Source organism: Macrosteles quadrilineatus, unplaced genomic scaffold (genome assembly GCF_028750875.1).
Source record: "Macrosteles quadrilineatus isolate MER2022 unplaced genomic scaffold, UCM_ALF_1.0 Scaffold_4__1_contigs__length_99947679, whole genome shotgun sequence".
Classification (NCBI taxonomy): Eukaryota; Metazoa; Arthropoda; class Insecta; order Hemiptera; family Cicadellidae; genus Macrosteles; species Macrosteles quadrilineatus.
In genome coordinates, this window is record NW_026542597.1 from 35,542,812 (window position 1) to 35,568,754 (window position 25,943).

The 25,943-nt window shown below is 29.8% G+C and overlaps 1 protein-coding gene across 2 annotated transcripts in view; it reads left to right on the forward strand.

Moving 5' to 3' along the window:
* Positions 1-25,943, forward strand: part of LOC128992407 (adenylate cyclase type 6) — a 197,970-nt gene that overhangs the window by 89,983 nt on the left and 82,044 nt on the right. For both annotated transcript variants that reach the window (XM_054415968.1, XM_054415969.1), the window contains exon 5: positions 20,760-20,788. The gene's annotated coding sequence lies outside the window, so the exon portion shown is untranslated. The remainder of the gene's footprint in view (positions 1-20,759; positions 20,789-25,943) is intronic.

Below are 25,943 nucleotides of genomic sequence, written 5' to 3' on the forward strand. Positions count from 1 at the left end.
TTAGAATGATAACGGGTTTAATAATTTGGACATAAATAGCAAATTTGTATCCAATATACTAACGTGTTGATCATGTAATTAATAGACATAAGGGTCAAGAATATTTTTATATATCATTTAAAGTACCTAGTACAAAATTAAATTAAAATTATACATATATCACTATTTTTAGTTGTAAAATGACGTAAGATAAGGTCAGTGTAGGCTGAGCTAGTTAGTCTGCACCCCAGTTTGCTTTATTTAACAACATAAAATCAATATTTCAGCTTGTCATTTGATGTTTTTGAGCTTGGTAACGTATGATAGGAAATTAAGTTTTTAATTAATATGTCCTTGACAAATATTCATAAAGTCGCCAATCTTTTGTAATCAAAACTATAAAAATTAAAATGGAAAAGTTTCATTTGGACCCAATAAATGAGTTTAACTAACAAAGATCTCTTTTACCTTGACAATCTTGACATACATACTATGTTTCATAAAGATCAAAAGGATCAATTTGAAGATAAATATTTTAATGTAAATAATTTAAAATGCGGATATCTGGTTAATGAAGTGATTTATAGAGAATTCATTCATGATTTCTCTTTACTCGTTGAACCATTTTCCTGAGTTAGGTTGTTTCCTTTGACACCCTGTATACGCTATCTAACTGAAATTTAAATTTAAAATGTTCTCAGGAAAAGAAAAAAATCCTTATTCATTCTGTTACCCAGCTAAACTTTGCAAGAGAGGTAGTTGGAGTTGAATTGATCCAAATCATAATTTCATCTTGAAAATTCATCATTAAGCAACAGTCCGTTAGAGTTAGGATGCACAGTAAAGGTTTAATTTCCAAACTCCCTTAGGCATCTTCTGCTTCAGATTTTTCACCTAATTTATTTATTTCTGCCGGTTTTGTTAGCTAAATGCAATTTCCTGAATCATTTTCTCGTAAAATATTTCATAATTCAACGATTTCATACAGTAAGAACGCTGCTGTTTGAGAAGGGCCTCTAAATATGCATATCAATAATTATTTTCATCTGTATTAGAGTAATCTAATTTTCCATTGGTTGGAGATTAAATAGTAATGTAACGAATATGTTAGGTGGGTTTTACTAAAACTCGATAAAATACTAAATATTTCAACCCTTTTAAAATTGTTGTGTTTTTTTAGTCTGTAAACCTTTTACTCGTATTCACTATTTTTAGCTAGTCATACAAAAATATTAGACGATATACCAATACGATCTACAAATGGTAGATATAAGAAACTTGACACGATAAAAACTATTAAGAAGCTACTAAAAACTATGTATTTTTGACGTGTCATGTTTATTGGACAAACTAGATGTATCCAAAATGTAAAAAAAATATAAATAAAAAATAATAATTTTAATTTTATACTATTTGTTGACAATGCTTATTCTAGAACCCCAATTTATCAGGAGAATGTATACTGTCTGAACAAACTTTTAGTAATCTACCAAATCAGCGTTAGAAGATGTAGCTTAAACGTGCAGAATTAAAAAAAACAGCAATTTAATATGATCCAAGTTAAAAAATTTATTCAAATAGCTAAACATCCTTTACATATTTACATAGCTAGTGTACATCTCAAAGGCCCTCGGAAATGTTAAATATCGAATAAATGGCTCAACAATAACAACAATAATGGATAACGTAAAATCTCTGATAATATTGGATATAAATTTTGAGATAATTCAAATCTTTAAATACACAAGAAAATTATTTTTGGACTTAACAAACACAAACCTCTTAAGGATTACTAAGAGAAGGTTATGAAAAGCTTTTACCAGTTTAAATATCTGAAAGGGCCTCTTACTTTACTTCACTCTTAAATTACGGTATCCCCTTTTAGAAGCACGTTTACCTCCCAAATTTACTTATAATACTTTTATTCATAAGGTAAGGCTGTGAAACAACAAATTATTATATTTAATTATTTTTTATCTCTATTTTTTGTGAGCTCTTTGCTTTTTTTGCATATTGATTATAAAAATAAACCTAAGTTTAAAGCGGATGTGTTCGAATTTACATACAATATAATTTCTGGTTGTAACTTTCTAGTACATCAAAAATATTATTTTATTTTCAAAGTTCATTTTAAAGATACTTAGTAAAGAGTATAACACGTACTGTAACTCGAATAAAGAAGTATTAAAGAAGGATTCTCTAGTTGGACTTAAAAATAACAACCATTATATATATGCTATCAATTAAATATTTAAAATGTTGTTAAGTATGAAATTTACATTCATCAAAGCAAATAACTAAATTTAGTGTTGTCTTATAAACAATACTTCATAATTTCCTCTAAAATACATAATTAGGTTTAGTAGTTTGACCTAAGTTGCCAGGCTAAGCTGGACATTATTTATCATTAAGTTAAGATAAAAAGCAGAGACCACCAAAAGGATTTTCAAGACTAAACTTTCGTCAATTTGCTAAATTGTTTTCTGACGAGCTTTTAAGGGACAGCATTTTAAAAAGAAAGATTTTATGTCGTTGAAATAATATTTTATAGCGTGTAAATAAACGTAATTTCCTTTAAAAATTAGACGAGGGGCAATATTTGAATTAAATTTGTAATAACAATAGCTTATTAAACATTGGGAAGACAAATGACAAGTTACGAAATCAAAGGGAACAAAACGAAATCTAAAAACTTAGTTTTTCAAATCCTTTTTATACATTTTTACTTATGTACAAAAACAATTAATCAATACTTACTTACTTTCCGTGTCCGGAAATCAGACTTCAAATTAGCTACCGATATGGCTTTGTCATTCGCTTGTAAAATATCATCTAATGTGCAAGACTGGTCTATAATAAATCGATAACTACACACATTTATCATTAAGAACGATGAATATAGTAAATACTTTATGTTTAAAAAATCATTTAAAAATTATTTGAGTTAATGTTGATAAAAAGCAATGAATACGGAACCTTGATTATTACACCGTTATTATCATAACCTTTTATTTCAAACTGTAAATAATTGTATTTAAGTTTTAAATACAATTTTAAAATTGTTGATAAAGAATTTAAATATGGTAGCTCGTTATATAAATTTTTCTAGTGAAACCACACAGTAAAGTTAGTATTATTGACTTCTTCTCAATGACATATCAACAAAATATTCTGTTTAGTGCATAAAATACAAGTATTTTATATTTAAATTGCGGTTTTGTTTACTATAAACGTGTGTTATTGAATTTACGTCATTACACTTAAAATACGCTTATTGGTCACGTATATGTACGCTTAATTTTTTTAATGAAAAAATATGTAAGGCTTACGATTGAAGAAATATTACCAAATAAGAAACACAACACATATGCTATATTAGAAAACTCATTTAGATCAAAGGTTTTTGAAGAGTTAAATATAAATTCACAAGAATTTAAAATAGGAAATTACCTTCTATTGAGTTTAAAGGGGAAACATATGTTTAAAACATTCAAGGTATGGTGATATAACCATAACTTAGCTACATAATTTATATTACCGACAGAAATGTTTACAATAATTTGAAACTTCAAAGTGAAAAGTCGAACTACATCTAACTCATTTTATTCACGAACATGGCAGACCAAAGTTACAGACAGACATATGATCACGTTATTGGTTGTGTACCTGCGATTCCCCATAGAGCTCTACTCTCACGTCTTTCACCACTAAGAATAAAAGAAAGAATATATAGTTTTATATTTTAAAAATTAAAATTTTTTATATATCATACATGGTCATTTAACACGATAATGGTTGAGTTAAACCATTTTAGTTGGCAGAAAACCGTTATCTGTTATGGATATAATGTCCTATGTATGTACCACATTGATGTTCATGTTTAACTTTTGCAGAAATAATAAACTGTTGTAGTCTGCTTGTTAATGGATATATTTTGTTAGGTTTTGGCAAGTATTTTTTAAATTTAATACTAAGCTGTATCTTTTAAATAAATAAATTACCCCTTACATGCTTATTTTTAGCAGCAAATCTAAGTATTCATTAGTACTTTAGTTCTCTTTCTGTGTGACACAGTAAAAAATTTTGTGAATAAAAACAAATAAGCACTGTGTGTAGGTGTTTTAATTGAACCAAGTATTTTTTTTTTTACTGGCTACAATTAATTGTGATGCATTGCATGTTAAATTAATGCCATCATAAAACTACAACTAGTAGTGATAGAGTAACATAGTCCTTCTCTGTGTTTATGTATTCATTAAGCAATCTCTACTGTGCTGACTACTAACAGCATAATGTAGTCATAACATTCCAGACCATGTTAAACCTCACGGGGCCATTACATTGGCCGTTACCTCGCTCAATGGCACCTTCATTAAGTACCGTTGAATCATTCGTTACTTTGTGGGGGAAATGAATACTCATCATTATAACTGGTTTTTATTACAAAACGACGTATTTCTGTAAAGGATTTTTATTTCAAGAAATAAATTGAGCTAAGCAGTTTCCAAATCACATACCATTACATATTACATATTACGAATTAACACTTAAAAGTAGTGGCACTAAACAATTTAACTACATACAAAGCATTTGTCAGGCCCCGGCTGACCGCTGGTGCTGCGGCTTTAACACTTAATAAACACGCACATTTGGTAGTTGTCTGGCACCTTATTTTAAGAGTGCTGCGACCAAATAACACTTACACATAGTGGCTCTGTATAACTTAACATGATATCTCACATTTCACACATTCTGCAGTTAGGATAAAATCAGTCACGTGGCAAAGAACCCATCCTTGAAAAACTTTGATAAAAATAAAAAAATATACAGTTAAATGAAATTCAGATTTAAGTCATTGAGACGTTACAAATTGGTTTATTTATTTATTTTTAAATAGTGTACTCAAATAAAACTCACTAGAGAACCTGTGCACAAGACTAAAATCAATAAATACTAATACAAATGTGCCTTTGATTCAAAAAATCAACTCTTTAAAAATATAATGTAGGCTATGTTTGATACAGTTTTATAACAATTTTATGTTGATAAAACTACTGACTACAATAAATGAAATTTGTGCTATTATATCTTAAACACGAAGAGTGGTTTACTAATCACAAGCACGTTACAGTTACATACATAAAGATGCCTAACAACTACAATGCATTTTACTACCTATTAAAATCGATTTTCATGAACTATTTTCTCTGTTTATCAAAATCGAACCGTAGTTTTAAACATTCAACTAAAAGGTCAGATATTCACATTTAAATTTATATTTGATCCGTTATTAAGATAGTTAGTCAGCACTGAATCTTTGAAAGCAAACCCAAAAAATCAAACGTTATGGAGGCGAAGCCCTAAAGAAAATTACCTTTTTAATTACCATTCGCCACTCTACAAAAATCGTAAGCTTTAAAATGACACTTCAATCGTAGAAATCGGTTTAATGGGACGGTTTAAAGAGGGGTTTAAAAGAGAAAATCCCTATTTTATTAAATATATAGATTATTACTTTCGGTTAGTATTTTCACTCTTAGCGGAAGTATAGTGAAAAGCCAGATGGGCTAGGTTGGGTTACAATTAAAATTAGGATGGAATTTCAATTTTCATAATATTTATAGTAATCAGGTACCATAGTATCAAGTAATCACTAATCAGGTAGTAATCAAGTAATATTGCTGACTCCCAACCTTCACATATCCTTATAAGAATGTGAATGAATCACACTCATTGTTTAAGAAAGGGTGTGATTTTGCTAATAAAAAAGTTCGCTTTCCAGTATCTTGGGATGTATTACAGTTGCAGCAAGGTTATTGATGAGTAAGGCTTATAAGGTAGATTTTTTATAGAAACTCAAGCTGCCTAAGTATTACTTGCGATAGTTAAGAAACTAATCTATTGTAAATGGAAAACTGTAGAAGATTTACCATTTTATCTTATTAGGCAGTCTTTAAGAACTATTTTTATACCCTGATTTTAGTTTTGTTTTAATTGAGGTGTTAAAGTATTCAAGAGGTAATCGGTTGGATTTTCAGCTTTTCCATTAATAACAGATCTTGCTACTGTTCCAAGAATAAATGGAAAACTATTCAAATAAGTTAGATTCTTTAAACTGAGAAGTACCATTTTCGATTATTTAAAAATGGGCCATTAACTCCTGTTCTCAATTTTAGGATTTTTAAGAAACAGGCCGAGCTGAAGAAATAGATTTTTTAGTCTATAGCCTACTAAAGCTACACCGGGCATCAACAGGTAAACAAAAAAACCGTGCTTTTTAAATTGAAATAATAACGGTTATAACATGGTTTTTACGACGTCAATATTTCCATAGCTGACTTTGTTTTGAGATAATGTCAGCATTTCATAAATGTTGATTTTTACAAAGACTGTCCTCATCTATTTAAATGTTGGATACGTTTTTTTGTGGATAACTTAATCAGAACCGTATGGACAAATAAAAAGTTTTATTACAGCCCGGGACAATGCCTCATGCCTTACCTCTAGTGTCAACCAGCGTTGCCATGGTTACTGATACACCGTCTATGACGTCATCTAGCTCTGTTTATGGTCATCCACTCCAATAGATCACTAAAATCTGTTCTGCGAGACAGCTTTCTTTGCGTTCTTAAGGGTTTTTTTTGTTAGCTAATCCAGTGCTAATTAAAGTGTATCACAAATGGTTTGAAGGGAAAGCCTTTTAATGTTTCATGAATATGCTGAAGAATCTGTTCTAATCTTAATAAAGTCTGAGACGCTAATTTATAAATTAGAAACGCGTTATGACTCAAAAAATCTTCTATGCATTAAAATGGAATATTGACGGCAAAAAATGTAGAAAGGGTTTTTTTGTTGACTTTTGGTGTTTATTGTAAAATCTAAATCTCAACCTAAAGGTTTTGAGGAGTTCTTGTTTGTTTTTACCGAATTTCCCATATAGGGAATAAGCTATCACCGTAGTACTCATGGTACGACTTGGACCAGGGACCGATTTAATTTTTCATTTTTTTACCCTAAAAACAAGCAATTTTGCAATTTCTTTCTAAACGGTTTTGTAGAGCTTAAAAAAATAAATAATTTAGTATATTGAAACGCTGTTGTATGCCTAACGGTCACGGAGAAAATTCAAAAATAGTGTAATTTAAAATTCCCATGTTATTCTTATGGAAAAAATGGGAATTGTTTGTAGTTTACTTGTTTATGGATATATATTGATAAAATTTGGGAAATTTATTTATTTTATCCTATACTATTGACGTATGGTCAAAAACACTTTTTACCTTCCCCGTAGCAGCAAACCTAAGCACTCGTAAAATCTAATGTTATTTAAATAGGGATTAAATATGTCTTATTTATGGAAATATTTTAGTATGAATGTAATCAGACAAGTTGAAATTCGCTTAGTCTGCAGGTTTGCTGTGACGGGGGTATTGTGTCTTTATGGTATGAATTTATCCATTGTTTGTTGATGTTAAATATTTTTTCGACACACATTATAGACTCATTATTACTAAAAGATGCATGTAATATTATGCTATCAGTTCTGCTTACCAGTTTGTTTCATTTTGTTGTTATTTGTTATATAATATTACGAATGATACTAAATGGCATTGACGCTTAATAAATACAAGTTAATAAATACAATAATAAATACATATAAATACAATAAATAATAAATATATGCAATTATAAATGATAATTAAATACTATAATAAATAAATAATATAATAAATAAATACAATAAATAATAAATGCAAGTAAATACAAGTGATTACATAAAGCAACTCAAAAGTTCAAACTTTACCAAGTGCAGTCCTAAATTACTTTAAAACTGAGCTTTCATTGCTTGTATCGAATTTGCACATAAACCTCCCCTTACCTTCCTTATTGACCTACTTCATACTTATTTAGCTTATTTAGGTAAATAAATACAACAAATTTATTTTGTTTGTGCACTTTTCCTTAAAAAGTGTCTTGTGTATTTATGTTTGAATCATTGCTTCTTATCCATAATAAATTATTACTCATAAAATAAACAAAGGAACCACACTAAACTTATAACAACACATGAATCCATCGACTGATCAGAGAAATATTGAGAGATGAACCGTAATAACACCGGCCACTTCGAGCAAATCCATCTCGATAATCATATTTTCGTTGACCAAGACCAAGTTCAACAAGTAATACAACTTGGATGATAAATGTACAAACTATAGTGGTAAGTGGTCAGTCCAATCGCCATCAGGGTTCTGGTCCGACCACTCAATGAGAGTTAAAGTTACAGTTGAGGCTTTAAGGACAGCTTGCGTTCTATACAAACTTGTTGCATTTAAGTTCATCGAAAGTAATTAGTTTCTGAATATATTCTACCACAACGCATAACTTTATTAGCGAATTTCCCTATAGGGAAGTAGCTATTACCGTAGGTGGCACGGTAAGACCTAGGCCCGGGACCAATTTATTTTTTCATTTTGATGTCCCCTGAGGCCAAAAACACCATTCGTTCAAATTTATATATATATATATATATATATATATATATTATATTTATATATTATATATATATATTATATTTATATATTATATATATATATATATATTTATATATTTATATACGTCCGTGAACGCGATAACTTGAGTAATTTTTGTCCGATTTTGATGAAATTTGGATCTAAGGTGTAAGGCAGGATAAACTTGGATGAGTTCGCGAACCAGCATGATCGGACCATGGGAACGGGGTTTTACGTGGGGTTTTATGGGGTAAAAAATGGGGTAATTTTTGACCCTCAAAACACAAAATTTCCCAATTTCTCTCTAGACCTTTTTAAAGAGCTTAAAAAAAAAAATAATTTAGTATATCAAAGTGTTTTTGCACGGTCATTAGTAACGGAGAAGATTCAAAAAAATATAAATTTAAAATTCCAATGTTATTCTTAGGGAGAATATTGTAAATTGTTGTAGTTTGCTTGTTTATGGATATATTTTGATAAAACTTGGCAAATTATTTATTTTACACTAAGCTATTAATATTTTACTAAAAACCCCCACAGTAGTTTCCTTGTAGCAGCAAACCTAGGTACTCGTTAAACCTAATGTTATTTAAATAGATTTAATTTAAAATCAATGCAGACAAATGGAAATTCGCTTAGTTGGCAGGTTTGCTGCGGCGGGGGTATTTTTATAGTTAAAACTGGAAATGAGTGTAGAAATGTGCAAGGATTAGTGGTGTGATTTTGACTATTGTGTGTTAGTAATATTACCTACATGGGTAAATTTTAAAATATAAATGAGTACGTCGAAAATATGTATTTTTGTCATTTAACTGCACTGTGGTCGTTTTAGTTTCTTTTTTTTAGGAAGAGTCCAAGTCCATCTTGTTCCATAAAATCCATCTAATGTCGAAGTTTTGTTGTATATAATAAACGTTACATGGAAAAATAAAACAAATTGCTATGTGCCCATAATCAACCGGTCTAAGCTAAGACTAAGTAAAAAAAAGAATTTGGTAACACAATTCGATTTGTTTCAAACAAGAAGTTTAGGTATTGCGCGTTTTAACATGGTTCAACCTTTTCTCCAAGGCAAAACGAACTATACAAAACTCTTTTACCTTGCAAAGGTTGCTCTGTAGCTGAAAAATATAAAATTTAAGAAAAACATCGTTATATAAAAATTATATATTTTGAGGCCAGTTGGATAAACGAAACACCTAAAGTAGAGTATTTATAATATTTCGAGTGTATACATATATTGATTGATTTTGAATGCAATGTATAGAATTTCTAGTCATTTTATAGAATGTCCACATTATATATAGGATTCCTATATTGTATAAAATACCTGCATTATGTACTATAATGTGGTTTACTTTGCCGGTACAATACAGTAGATACAATGTAATTTGTAAACTATAAAAGCACACTCAAAATCAAACATACGTTTATATTTATTTTCATTTAGTTTTGCAAGATTAAATTCATTGTTCAAACTTAAAATTTAATTTCAGTTAAATATTGTAATTTTTTTTATCATAATTACTATACTCTTGAAACTGTAAAGTGTAATCAATACAATAGAGGCGTGTGCGCTCGTGAGGGTGGGTGCGCGTGCGAGTGCGCCTGTCCGTTACAACTACCTGTTGCATGTCAGTGCCGTTCCACGTTTTTACGCCACGGACGTGAAAATTTCCCGCTCTTGCAACGAAACTGTGCCCTAGTTATCAATTTGATGTTTTATAGGTCTTAATATATTTTTTGATGTAACATAGAATTTATAATGAGGCATGTGTCCACAATAAGAAATGGGTTGAAGAGGTTAGTTTTGTATCTGTATGGATGTTTGTTTTTAAATTCATTATTGATTTAGAGTGTCAAAATATGTTTTGTATGTTTTAACAGTTGTAGTTGGATGCATTAATTTTTGAAGATTTTATTGTAGTTAGAGGTGTGTATCTTAAAAGATCATTCCCACGCCCATTATTAACTTTGAGAGTCATTGTTTCCTTCTATGGTTCACGATTGTTTATGTTAAAATTATAATTGCATTTGCACTCAGAGCTCAAAGTAGTGCAAAGTAAATAATATTAATAATTCCATAACCACAATTCAATATATATATATATATATATATATATATATATAACTCGTTAACAAACGAATGCAATATAAAATTATATCAAATTGAAGTGTAATGAATATAATTTTCCAACGATTAAATTTAGTTGTTTTAGTAACAATGTAGTCATTAGAGTTACAAATAACTTAAGAGTTAAAAATAGTTATTAATTTTAGCAAAGGTAAAACTGCAAAATCCACGGGTGGCAGTGATATTCTTGACACCTGCTTTATTAATAACTACCCCTTGAATATCTTATATTGATTTTCTTTGTGTACAGACATTCTAGGAAATTATATTGTTTATCATGTTGTAACAAGATAGCATACATGTACGCTTTTGAGTGTAATAGCAAGTTGCAAAACTACCTGTTACAGATAAGATATAAACACAAATAGAGTCAAGTACTCACTGTGAATATGTTATAAATAAATCTAGTGCATATGCCTTATCTAATTATATTCGGGTACGAATAACATCTTAAAATTAAATTATCCTCATCTTTTTACAAAAGAAATGTTTTGTATACCCAACATTTTTCAAATCCGATACGAAGATTGATTTCCTTAAAGTAAAAATACTCACGTATTTTCAAAGTTTAGAGTTTTGAGTACGCTAAGTTTTACCATCATAAAATCGCATTGAGATTTTGAAAGGTTTCTGTTAAGGTATCTTCTCTATACTGACCTGGTCATTTTACCATTTAATGTTGATCTGCTTTTGGCAAACTTTAATTTATTAAGGATTTAGTACATCGATAAAAAAGGCCCTGGATTGAGCATTTTCAGTATCAAACAAGCAAACTATGGACTAACATAAAAAAACAATAACATGTGAATAAACGAATACAAATTTTCAGATTTTATATTTTGGTAGAAATTTTTAAATTTAAAAAAATGTTAAGTAAATTGTTAATTTCTATTTCCTTAATAATTCCTGACAAATTCCCTATCTTTTTATCAGATAAATATCCACAATAGTTTTCAATATTGATTACGGACTCGTGATAACTCCCCAAGTTTCCCTGTTTTATCACAGCTTGCTCTCATCTTTCCCATGATAAATTGGTCCATCCGAAAACGTACCTCGACTAATTTTGGTATATTTATTAACATTTTTTATCAACAGACGACAGTATTATAACTTAAATATTTATCGTTTGATTGAAAAATATTCAGTGTGTATTTTCAACCTGAATATTCTCTACGCCATCACCTATTTTTTTTACATTACATTTCTTCCAGTAAGCTTCCAAAGTTTCTACATTGATCTCCCCAAGACCGCAAAATTAAAACATTTTGACATTATTCAATAACAATAATAAATTACGACCAATTGCTTTTATTTGGAAAGGTTTATCAGCAAGACTTGTTTTGTACATTTTAGAATAAATAACGTTGACGTCATTGTTGTATACTATATTTACTACGACCTTAACCAATTTATCGGCAATTACTAGTAAGAGTAAAAATTAATTCTCATGTTCATATTTTTTATTTCATCACAAAAAAACTAGTTTTATAGATAAATAAACAGACAAGGCCAAATTAATGTTTCTTGTTCATCATCCAAACGGTGAATATATAATAAATGTATGATTATCAACTGACGGCTGTGGTCAGGGATTTGGCATGACATGAGGGACTTAGACTAGGATTAACATGTCATTGGTCTATATGATGTATGTTGTCATGTTAATGGACATTCTCTGTGTTGTCATTAAGCCGACGTTAATTGTCCCTTCATCCGAAACACTTTATGATTATAACTTTATGGCAAGTAGAGTTAACAATATATTTTTCCTACAGTTACCTAACAATGTACATGTTCTCTCACTGACTTGAGAAAGCAAAGTGGCCAATTCGCTCATCAGTGAGACAATGTTAACATTGTCTCACTCCAGATTTGCAACGTGAAGGCACGAAATAGTGAGCGCGTAACATGCAGGCAACGTCGTATGCGCGCGAAATACGTTGGCAGCACTGGCTGTAAATCAGCTGGTCAGCTGTTGTACTGTTGTATTAGTCATCACATTAAATGTCATATTAAAAGTTCAAATATATTACGTTTCTTTACCAATTTATTTGTTTAATGGTAACTGTAGGAAAAATATAATGTGCAACTCGAGTGCAAAGTGCAATTGCCTCACTCGAGAAACCATTCCTCTTTCTCTCGAGTGAGGCAATTGCTCACTTTTCACTCGAGTTGCACAAATCAGAATACAATGTCTGGTCTTGTTATAATTTTTTTTCTCGGAAATATATTCATTGAAATGTGTTTCTTTGGAATTTAGTTTATTCAACTATGTATTCATTTGGTATTAAAATGTTATAGTAAAACACATATTTTTATACAATGATTAGAGGTCAGATTTATTTCCTCGCGTACACATTAACATGCGTCATAGGAGTGCTTCACAAACACCATTAACAAGTCAATGAATTAATCTAGAATGTTGTTGTTGTAATTAAAAACATATCCGTTGGGCGTAGGTGCTACATTTGAAAATTATTAAGATGGTACATATATTCATTATACACACAAAATAATAAAATAATAGTGGGGCTTGGTTATGAAATAAAAAGAAAACTAGAAAAGATACAAAAAACTATTTATTTTGTTGAATTCCTAGCATTAAAAAGATTTTGTACATAACTGATAAGATTCAACATGACAACCATTTCTTGCTCTACAGACGTCCAGACGATGATCTATTTCAGCCCACACGTGCAAATTTCTCTTCAGTTTACAATTTCAGTTACAATGGAGATTGCATATCTGGTTCTTTCTAGTAGATGGGCTAGATTTCGAGGTTTTTTTTTTAAATAAACATGTTTTTAATAAATATAATAAATATGTTTTTGATATCCGAAATGGCCGTAATACTAGAGTCATTGACTTTTTTCACTTAGTTACACACTTAGCCTTTTCCTGACAGAAAACATTTTTGAAAAGAAAATATAACTTGAAGTTTATTTAAAAGAAAGCATAGGTTTTCGATTAGCACAACAATCGACAAAGCTGTTTCAATAAATGTAAACAAAACTTTTTGAGCTACCGGGTGCAGGGGTATCAATATTAAATATTTAATTTGTCTCATAATATTTTACAGACAGTTAATAAATACCCCACCATTATTTTATGAAAACCCTGTATAATTGGTAACCAATTTACTTAACATTTGGCAATTTTTAGAAAATATTGTAAATTAACTCTCAAAATAAATTTTTAATGACAGACTTCAACTAACGATTCTTTAGAATTTCTTTACAAATTCTAAATAAAAATCCTTAAGCTTGTAAATACACAATTTGGTTAAAAATTTCCATTTTTTAAAACAAAATAAGTGATTATTGTAATCAATTGTTCTTGTTACTTCATCACCCAACTACATGAAAATAGGTTTCATTAAGCTTATCGTCCACCTCAAGAGTAATGCTAATTAAACTCTTTAAAATTAATAAATATTTTACCTTTTTGTAAAATAGTTAAAATTTAATCAAGCATTCAAATATACATGTGCTTTTCGTTAACACTAAGATATCTGGATCATGCAAAAATTAGTATGATAAAAATAATTCAGGAAACCAAATTAGCTTTAATCGTTATACATGTAGCTGCCGAAACTACATCTGTTCCTCTCTATTCACAGCTTAATTAGTTTCCGTGTAATTTGATGCAAGTTGTACGTGGAAATAACAGCTGCCATGAGATCGTTTAGTCTAACTGGTATACTGTAGTAGCACTTCGCCATTAATTTAATTAGGAATTCGCAGTTGCGTCCCATGTATAATTGTTGGAAAGAAAAAGTTCTCGATTAATCTACAAGTATGTCGCAGGTCCTAAGCTAAAAAGTGCGTCGGTTTTCACAGTCAAAACTGGACCCAACCATTCTTTTTCATCGAGATATCAACCATTGCATCTAGGATGATAATTAAAGTAAGTAACAAACCTATCCAAGGCATCTCAAAGGATATAATTCCCTTTGTTTAAGAAGGAGACTACGCTCACAATATACTATATATTCACACTATTATGTTTTTTTTATATTTTATTTTTTAAACTAACTCGTGAATTTGAATACTTTTACTGTGACTAATAGTTTTTAACATGGCATTATGAAACCTTGTCCCTTAATTGTTCTATTAATGATGAATGAGAATTTTAAAAAAGTAATGACAATCTTTGTTACATTTGATGGATAACCTCATATTTTATGTGAATACTAATTCTATGAAAAGTGATAAATAATATTTAGAATTTGTTCTAGATCATGATAATTGCTAATATAGCAATAATCCAGTTATGCTATTGCTAAGCGTGATTGTATATTTTATTTTCCTACTTGTCCAATATTTAGGTTACAAATAGTGAACATTATGAAACAACAACATTCTTTTATGTTTGTTTCACTTTGAATATCATATGCACTGTTAGATAGTTAAGTAAATTAAACAATTTCATTACGTCCCTGCGGCATAAAGGTGTTAACACAATCACAGTAAATGAAGCCAAATGGCCTCCCTGTTGGTAACACTACAATAGCTGTGAGCTTAACGTTCTACTTGGAGATGTTACAACTGCATTAAACCATACAATACAAACTACTGCATTGCGTTATGGTCGAGTACAACAGAAATCGTTGTAGCCATTTGATCTTTACATAGTTTTTACTTGTTTTGTGAATTAGTTAATGCAAAGGAACAGATTGTTTTAATTAACAAAGTTTTGACCATTTAATATTCTACAGAACCTATTGTCTAACGTAGTGAAAATAAACAATAATATAATCCTAATAACAAAAATTTTTTAGAAATTTAATAAATATATAGATTGTAAAATAAAATTGTATAGTATTCAAGTTTTCCCTACAAATACATTATCTATCATAACTTTCTAGTAACAATTTTAATCTGAAAGAATATTTTGGTAAACCGTATTTAGAAGATTAAACAAAGGCAGAATTAGGGTAGTTAAGACCACTTATTTCTAAAATTTTGTTCAAATCTTGTTTTTCAAAATCCCATTGACGTCATCAATTTATTACTATTGTAACTATTTTCCTCAGGCCTACATGTTTATAGATAAAGTCCAATTACATCAATTAAAACAATTTTGGTAACTAAAAGAAGGTGAATTTTTTTATATTTAACCTTTTTAGCGATATAGTAATGCATGATTACCTTTATAATTTAGTAGCTCACAAAAGAAAGTAACTCCAAGTAAGAGAAAAAATTAAAAAAATTCATTGAAAGTAACATTCAGTATTCCATTTACTGAATAGTCCATTACGTAATGAGTCAGCTTACGAAGCAAATCGTAGTCCATGCATCATACTATCTTCCTACGTAATTAATCTAACTTGTTTCACCAGGTCTCAAGCTGTGTCAGCTCTCCTGTTGTATGAGTTACTGCTGACAGACCTGAATAGCATGAATTATGAATACCTAGACTCCTATACATTAGAATGCTCATCCCCCTGTGACCCAATAGCAGTCATTGGGTGATATAATTAACATTTAGTGATAAAAATATCGATTAAAGATAATTTTGTAATCAGTTTACAGTAGGTACAGCTTTTAGTAGAATTGAGTCCATCCAAATATAAAAAACTAAGACATTTGATTCATTCTTAATAAAAGTCCACTTTCCAAACAACGCTAAAATCACTTATACAGGGTGGCTGAAAAGTAGCTTACACTTTTCAACCAATTGAGATATTTGAAATCAGTTTGCGGCAACCCTCTTAGATATGAGGGGTTACAATAATTATGGTCAATTTTAAAAATATTGCCCTTAGGGGTAGCGGGGGTAGGGGGTAGCTCAAAATTTTCAAATTACAAGTATAGTCGAGTTTAGTATCACTTTACAGGTCTTGACGAAACATAAACATTGACATAAATAAAACCAAAATCGGCCAACTAATAACAAAATGGTGCCCTAAAACGTTTCAAATCCAAATAACCATGAGCGTGGCAAACAAATTAACTTGCACCCTCTTTAACTTTTTGACTATTTGAGATATTTGAAATCGGTTTGCGGCAACTTGTTTGGATATAAAGGGCTACAATAATTATGGTCAGTTTTGAAAATTTTGCCCTTAGGGGTGGCGGGGGTTGGGGGTAGCTCAAAATTTTCAAACAGCAAGTATAGTCGAGTTTGGTATCATTTTGTAGGTCTTGACAAAACATAAAAATTAACATAAAGAAAATAGAAATCGGACCATTAGTAACAAAATGGCAGCTCAAAACTACTTTAAATAACCATTGTCTCAATCATTTTTAGCTGCCATTTTGTTATTAATGGTTCGATTTCTATTTTCTTTATGTTAAAAATAAACACGGCTTTGGGTTGTAATTGTTGCCGGCAAGGTTGTTAATTCATATCATAGTGAATAGTTTATTCAGCTTGTTTTTTTTTAATTCACGGCTGTGCGGACTTTTGGTTAATGGAAAAAATACTTTGGTGATACTTGTACTTTCAAGCGTACATGTTGCAACAAACTATTTGGCATTAAGTATTATTCAGCCAAATGGATACGTTTATTTTTAGTTAACGTATGAAAATGGCATTTTAGGAGTCATTGAAGTCAATCGATATAATAAAATAGTACCAACAAACTTATTTATACAATCAACTCCTAGTTTTGTTGACCCAACAACTAGAGAATGACTGGTCTAATGATAAGAGCGCAGGAGTTCTATGCTGGAATCCGAGGTTCAATACAACAATCAACAATGGTCTTGGGTTATGTGCCAAGTCCGTTGTCCAGTAGTTTGAATTCAATTTTTAGCTATAGGGTTACCTAACCAGAAAAAAAGTTCTCGAGCATGAAAAATTTCTGTATTTAAGTATTCCTTGCACCAAAAGATATACGGAGTTCATTATTTTACCTCCTACCGGTACCTCACTTACTTTCTTCTTATAAATAACAAACTCCAATTGGCAATAAATTGTCAACACATGGACAGTCAATAGTTAATACAACATATTTTAAGACAGGAGCTGAACACACAAGAAGAATAAAATTCTGTATTCTTAGCTTAACAACGATACATTGAATTTCTACTTTGACGAAGCGATCAAATAAACACGACGTGTGTTTGTTAACTTTGAAGTCTCGCTTTGTATTGACTGGGTTTGATTAAAACATACGTCACTCAACGGTATCCTCCCGGGTTTAATTACTGTGTTATTTGCCAAACTGGGTTTTAATTGCAAAGAATCTATGGATGTTTGAGTATTTAGGTATTTACAGGGAGAGTAGTTGTGGAATTATGTGTAAATAGAGTATGTAACGGCATGTAAGAGCATGTAGAGGTTTGCACTATAAGAGTAAGGAATAGTGATTTCAAATATTTTTTATTTTAAAATTATTTTGTCTTTGACTTATTAGAACAATCCTAAATCAATTAGTGTATTTGTGGGTTTGGACGTGAACTTATTGTTGTTATAAAATAAAATGTTTTAAAACTATAAAAGGAAAACGTATGGATTCATCTGATACTATATTAATCTTAGTGGTTCGGTCATACAATTCAAATTATTAAGTTTCAATCACCCTTACCTATATGGTTTCGTTAAACGTTTGTAGTTTGATTTTTAGTCCTTATTAAAAACTTTCTCATCATAAACTGAGCATGTAGTGTTTGATGATTAATGTTTTTGTAAAATTTCTCATACTTTGTATGATATTCATCAGTCTTTTCAAAATGGAAGGAAAATATATCTTTCATACAAAATTGAACAGATATATTTGAAAACATTACATGTCTTTTTGGACATACTCTGGCAATGTTTTTGGACCTACGTTTAAAAAATGTACGGTTTTAAGCATTACCGGTAGTTATTTTTTTCTTTACTGAAATATGATTTTGCTATTTTTCCATTTTGATGTTAATTTGGTAAATCGTATGTAGTGTATGAGACTTCCAATACAGTTAACAACAATTTTAGATTAGGTTTCTATTTAAAGTATGTTTTAAAAAACATAATAAATTGTGTTCAGTACATTGTCGTGTACTATTTAATCTCTCATCTCAACACTACTAACTACCTGATTTCAATATCTTACATGTTTTCTAAAATAACTAACTACTAGCCAACCATGTGATTATTATTATATTTTGTTTCCTAATACCTCTTTAGTTCTAATATAGGTCTTCCAAACTCTTCTAAGTTGCTGTCCGTTTTTTTATTTTATTTTATTAAATTTTTATTTTAACTTTGTTCTAAGTTAAAATGGAATCTATTCTGCTTCCGTCAGACATAAAAAAATGTTTTCACATTTAAAAAAATGTCACACCCGTTGAAAAGGAGGCATTAGACCAATGTCATGAGGGTCCATTGATTTATATCCTGACCTCTATAAACGATTCACATTCGACCTCGTTGGGGGCTTCCACTGTCCCTGTTGAATGTGTTGTGGGGATTTTCCTTAAGGAATAACTGACGCTGTTACTGAAAAACGGAATCGTAAAAAACGCCAACGGCATGCAAAAACACAATAGCAAAAGAAATTTACTCGAGATCCATGAAGAAAATGTATTTTTTTTTATCTTGGCTATATTTCCTTTTAGGTAGGTTTATAAATAATTATCTATTACAAGTATAACAGGCACATTTAAAGGTGATATAGTAGAGGTAAAAAGTTATATATTACAGCTATTACGGCTTGACAACAAACTAGGTGACAGTCTGTTGTATTGCCTTTGTCTCATAAGTAAAATATATTGCTTTATTTATCTTTTTTCGATGCACGTTTGGCACTACATTGCTAAAGTAGTCCAATAATATTTTTTGTGTTCTTATGAATTTAAATTTGTATGATCATTATCTGGAATAAAATGGTTCGTGAGCATAACAATATATCATTCCATTTTGTTAGTACAAATAACTACCACGCCAAAGTAATATTTTCCACACTCAATATGTAAATAATTTAATTTATTTACGGTTCTTAAAAACTTTTCTTATCGTAATTATTAAACAATATTTAAAACATTAAAAATGTCTTCTAATCAATTAAATAATAAACATTGAACTTTGCTATTGTAGTTAACCTTATTTAGCTCCATTTTAACATTACTAGGGACACCTTTTCAATTTTCTAGTGACCCTCTAAGAGACATAGTAATCAATCTCTAAACATAACAATGACCACAGGTTTATATAGTTATACAAATTTCTAGACCCGTATAAACTGCAATTATTCAAAATAATAAAATATACTAGGGACCCAAGTACAACTGTTATAAAGAATGTTGGTCAGCAGCACTGAACATTTGAAAGCGCGTTCTAGAAATAAATTAAAGTTTGGGGGGCGAAGCCCTGAAGTAAATTGCATTATTAATTATCATTCGTCCCTGTGCAATATCATAAGCTTGAATCAAATGAAACTTAATCGTAAACATCGGTTCAGTAGAACCGCTGGAAAAGAAATGTTACAGATAAATTCTTATTCTATCAAGCATATAGATTATAAGAAGGATTTTATATTTAACATGTGCTATGTCGTTAGAAACAAACATATATTGTTATTGCAACAGTTATAATAGATCTAGTTAGTACATGTGGCAAGTTTATATAACCATACAGTTTGTTTGTAACAATTATTGTCGTATTCACTAACACGCATCGAATACGAATATGTTACCACAATGAATACGTTACCACAATAATACGTTACCACAATGAATACGTTACCACAATGAATGCGTTACCACAATGAATGCGTTACCACAATGAATACGTTACCACAATGAATACATTGAATACAATGAATACATTCCGACTACGAGTGAAGTTTGCAGTGAAGGTTGACTGACAATAAATTAAGTTTCTGTCTTAAGATGTAGCAAACTTAGCCTTATGTTATTATTAACATGGTGCATATCAACAACCCAATTCAACCCATTCTTAGTCCATAACAATTGCTTCTAATCCAGAATCACCTTCAGCACCAACATCAATCAATAAGCATTTAAAAGCTTATGTTATCTCAAATTCTTTCAAGAAATGTTAAGTTTATGTAAATAATATATCTTTAACAAGGAAATGCTATTCCAAAGGGGGGAAAATACAGTATATTAATTTAATTTGTAATACTTCGAAACATCCCCATCAAGATAATAATTTGTTTTAATACATTTTATTTGTTTCAGGGACTGAAAAATCGGTTCATTACTGCAAGGTAAGGTTCAACCCTTTTAGAACATATACTACAAAATGTTAATTGATTAGCTTATTGCAGTAACTAATAGAAAGCTAGGGTTGTTTTTACGGTACGGATAAGATTGGTCTAAAAAAAAAAACTTATTTTGTGTTTATCTTAAAGTGAAAAAGGCGTTCTGATCCTCCGTTAGTAAAATAGCTTTTGATTTACATTTTTAGAATTTAGGTTTTATTGTACTTGAAGATACCAATATACCAATGACGTAAATAAGTATGTATTGTATTTATTTTGCGATGTAAGGCCCAAACCAGAATATTATTAAATATTAACAATCAGTTTTAGTCCAATTAGTAATACAGAAACTATATGTAGAAATTGTTGGCCAAGAATTCAAACAAAATATGTACTAGCCTCAAGTTTTAGATGAAACACTTCCACATAAAATACAAGTCCACATTTAATAAACATTTCTCAATCAAACAATATTTTTTCACTTCATGAACTACCTTCCACGAACCTGATCAGTCTATGAAAGATGAAAATAACTGCACAACATGAAAACACTTTAATTTCTTCTTCTTACATCAATATTATACAAATTTAAGATGTTCATATTTTTTTATTATAATGAAATGTAGTTGGGATATTTGTATGGTTTGGTCAGTGTGGAAACGTGTTCAGAGTTCCGCTATTTACACCGAATGGCTAATTTTAGCCGTTTGTGATTGGTCAACTCAAACATTAGAGCAAAGATTGATGATATTGGCTATCAATATTTGTATTGGAATTCGCGCTGTAATTTACATGGCACAAACTCGATTTTCCTCAATCAAATGATAATATTTAACATGGTTCAATTATAATTACGGTTACATAAAACTACATTATTTAGTTTTTAGTCAAATACAGGCACAGAAATGATATTTATTGTGTAAAAAAAACTCCACTTTGCTCAGATTTGTTACAACAGAATAATCATAAGGTAAGGTTTTTATGTTGTAGCATTTGTACGCAATTACGTGATTTTTTCGAAATATTTTACCGTGTCAAGTGTGTAAATATCAGATGCAGTCACTGATTATACCTGATTACGGCTGATGTGATTGGCCGAAGTCAATCATCAATCCTGCCATTAGGATTAAGGTATGTGGGAATGGACCCTACAGGCCTAAGCTGAATTAATGAATAAAACGGTCCCGGGTTAGAGCTACAAGCTGTAACTGTTATATATACACATTTGTATTTTGTCTTAGGTTATTGTACTCTATGTCATGAATAGCCTACACTACTTGTCCTAGCATAGACAACAGGAATAAAGTCTCTTTCATGTTAGCCTCCAATGACTAAGCATCTTATCTCAAAGCTCCCATTTCCCAATGTATAATTATAATAGTTATGGCAAGATACATAACAGTAACTGCCAAAGAAACTTAGTGAAAACAACTTATGAAAACAAACGTAGCCTAATTTAAAGTGGTTTGATAAAGGTGACCCTGGATAGTATATGGTGGTGGTTTATGTACAAATAAAATACTTCACCAGTACAAAGAGGAGACTCTAACAGGTTACAACATGTCTGGCTTGTGTCTGAAGGTCACGTGACGTAAGCACCGCCTTCAAATGTCAATTCACTAAAGTCTACTTACTCCACCCTTCTATATGTGGAACGTATTAAAACAACTTTTAATGTAATTACTGGGTAAAGCTTCAATTATTATCTTTGGTTTCGTTTATTATATTATTAATTGCGTATGAATTATTTGTTTTCAAATTAATCTTTAGGTATTTTAGAAGTAAAAACCAACTTCTAAAATAATTATTTAAACATAATCGGGTCTCACTGATATTTTACCAAAGACCTATAGTTGTAATGTGGTCAAATTGACCATAAGTGTTTCTCATCGTATTTAATTTACTTCGACGTACTTGATTAATCGATTAGCTTTCATATTAATTTAAGACACCATTCAAATAAGGTACTATTCCATTACATTTTATTCATAGTTTAACTTTTTTCTGGGTTTTAACATTTTAACAAAATTTTCCCTCGGACTTAATAATATAGTTGTAATGTACAATTTTTTCTCAAGGTATTTCGACGGTATCTAAGTAAACCATTAGCTTTAATAGTGGTTTGTGTCCCCATTTAAAGCAGAAATTATTTAATTCGATTTTATTTATTGTTTATTAAATGTTGTCTGAAGTATTTATGATCACATACTTTAAAATTTATGTTAACCTAGTATACTGATTGTATAATCTTTTAATGTTGTTTCTGTAAGAATAGTCAGAAATAAAACACTAAAAACCTACCAAACTATGCAGAGTTGAATCTGAAAAAATTACAAATATTCTTCAATGGATAATCCAAAAGCTTTTACAATCCTGAAATGTAACCCGAAGTTTACATTTCACTTCATGGAAGTAAAGGTATACTTACAAATCGTGTATTTTTTTCGAATAACCATAATATTTAGGTGTAACGTTCAGAAATATAAGACCCGTGATAGAAGAGTTTATTTTTAAAGCCGTCAGGAGGAGGTAAGGAGATTACGTTATCTAAATAGAACGTGATGTCCGTAGCGAATGTAGGGTAAGCGTATTACATATTTGTGAGGTGCCTACAGGAGATTATATTGAACATGTTACTATCACCTGAAAATATATGCGTAGAATCGTTGTAAAATGTCTTCAAATATAAATTAAATAATAAATACCCAGGATTCCATCAAAATATGCTTTACATGTATGTCTGCAGTCGATTGCATGACCGAAAATTGAATTTTTTGTGGGCTTTAAAAAGCCTTTTACTGTTTAAGACAGTATCCGATTAGCTTTTTAATACATGCATTTTTCTTATTCTGAAGGCGAGGCTTTGATAGGAGATATAAAACCCATACATTTTAACACAATTTTTAACACAGATTTTTTCAATTATTAATTCGCTAATTATTTATACTGTATACTACTAATATATTAACTATAGTTCGGCCGCTTAGAAAACGACCTGCGCGCTAATGCTAAACCAATGATGGAGGAGGTCGCTTTCTAGGCGGCCGAACTATAATGACTATTATAAATACATAAGTGGTTCATCTAAATTTTGAATAAAATATTTGTTTAGAGTATAATTATTTCTTTAAAAGTTAAAGTTAGTTTAAATGTTTAAAGCCCTCAGATATAAAAAGGATATACGTTTTTTATGACCAAACATAGTATACAAAAACTAGTATAGCTAAGAGCCTTTTAATTTCCGAATAAATTGTTTCTTTTGAATAAAATAAATTAAGATTACTTAAAAATATTTACCTCCTTCTATTAATAGCTACCTCTTTAAATGTAAAGCATCTCTCTACATTGTTATTTTCGCAAATTTATAAAATTTGTATTTGTTACAAAACATTTTAACTGTGGGCCTATAATTAAATAAATAATATCACGTAAAAATGTAAAAACATTCATTCATTCAAGGTGTGCACTACAATTTTGACTTTTGGAAAATATTTACTTTTTAGTTAATAAACTTCTATAATCTGTATCCTAGTTAGAACATTACTTGAACATGTTCACATTGAAAAAAGATATTTCCGGTGACTGGTAGACACCTGGCATGTTAGTGTTTGGACTTAGTCTGAACAACAAGAAATGAGTGGGATTGATAACTGTCGATAGTGAGATCAGATGCAGAGAAATTATGCCATTCAACTATTCAGTCAATCAATTAATTTATAGAACAAAATGGACACATGCATGTGGTAAAATAGGTTAAAAAAGTCATTCAAGGTGTGTCTGCGCCGGAAATAATCGAAATACATTTGGTAAGCCTCCTTTTTAAATTTCATAGTTTCAATTTTTCATACAAATGAAACTGCTCCTGTTATTTCTTACATAGCTAATGGTTTTTAAATTCTGACGATAAGACAATACATTACTATGCACAGATCTAGCAATTTTAATCAATAATCTTGTATAAATTTGAAGACGATTCCATATATTTCTTCTCTTTTATACTATTAGTCATTTTGATTTAATAATTACGAATAAAAATATGTCTAAAATATTTGATATCAATGATCTCATGGAAAGTATGTATTACACATTATGCTTACACAATTTTAAATACTATATTGCTAACATTCATTATAATTATTTATTTTACAAATATGTTTAAAACAATTCATCTAAAACAATTTATTCTTTTATTCTTTTAAAGGCACGGTGAGTACATAGAGGAATATCAATTACTATAGCAACTGGTAACCAGTACTAGAGCTATAAAAATTACATAGAAAATATAAGTTTGCAGGAAGAAAATAGTTTACAAAAATGTAACTAGGCCTTATAGCAAGACAACACTAACAATTAAATAATTAGAATTGCATAACTATTCTAAAAACTATAAAAAAAAAAAAAACTATTGAAACATTTAACCAGTTACTAATCAAATACCATAAGCTAGTAAATGTCATAATTATATTTTAAAACAAACGTACCGGGACTAAATAAACAAATAATATATATAAAAAAATATTATTTTAAATTTATCAGTACTTTTCCCAATAAAATATGAAAAAACTTGTAGGTAAATTAATGTAAGCAGAGAACCATTGGTGATACAAAACCAATTCGTTTAGGTTTAAAATTATTTACATTATTTGTTGTTTCTCCAACTAATTAACTTGTTTGCCTGTTACTTAGAATCTGAGAACTAATTAGTATTAAGTTCTCTCTAAGCTGTTTTATTTTTTATCATTATAAGTTTTACGAAAGTCAAACTTTGTTGATGAATGTATTATTCGTTCTAACTATACTTATAAATATATATTTACTTACTTACTATATAAGCCTAAACAAAATTATGAATTCATATCCAAAACTAAAACATGAGTTTTAAACATATTCCTTCAGTCTAAACAAACCTGCTTATTTAATTAGTTTTAGTCCTTAACGAATAGTTCGAGTATTATTTAATGACAAATTAGGTTCCTCTGTCTTTGAAAAAGTGAAGTCTATGAAAATATAATCAAATGGAACGATCAAAAAATGAAATATTACCATCAAATAAAATAAATCATAACACAAATTATGGTCGTAATAATACCATAACCATACAACATTTGCTTTACCCCCTGAAGATTGTATAGAACCCCGCAAATTTGATTAACAAGGAGGA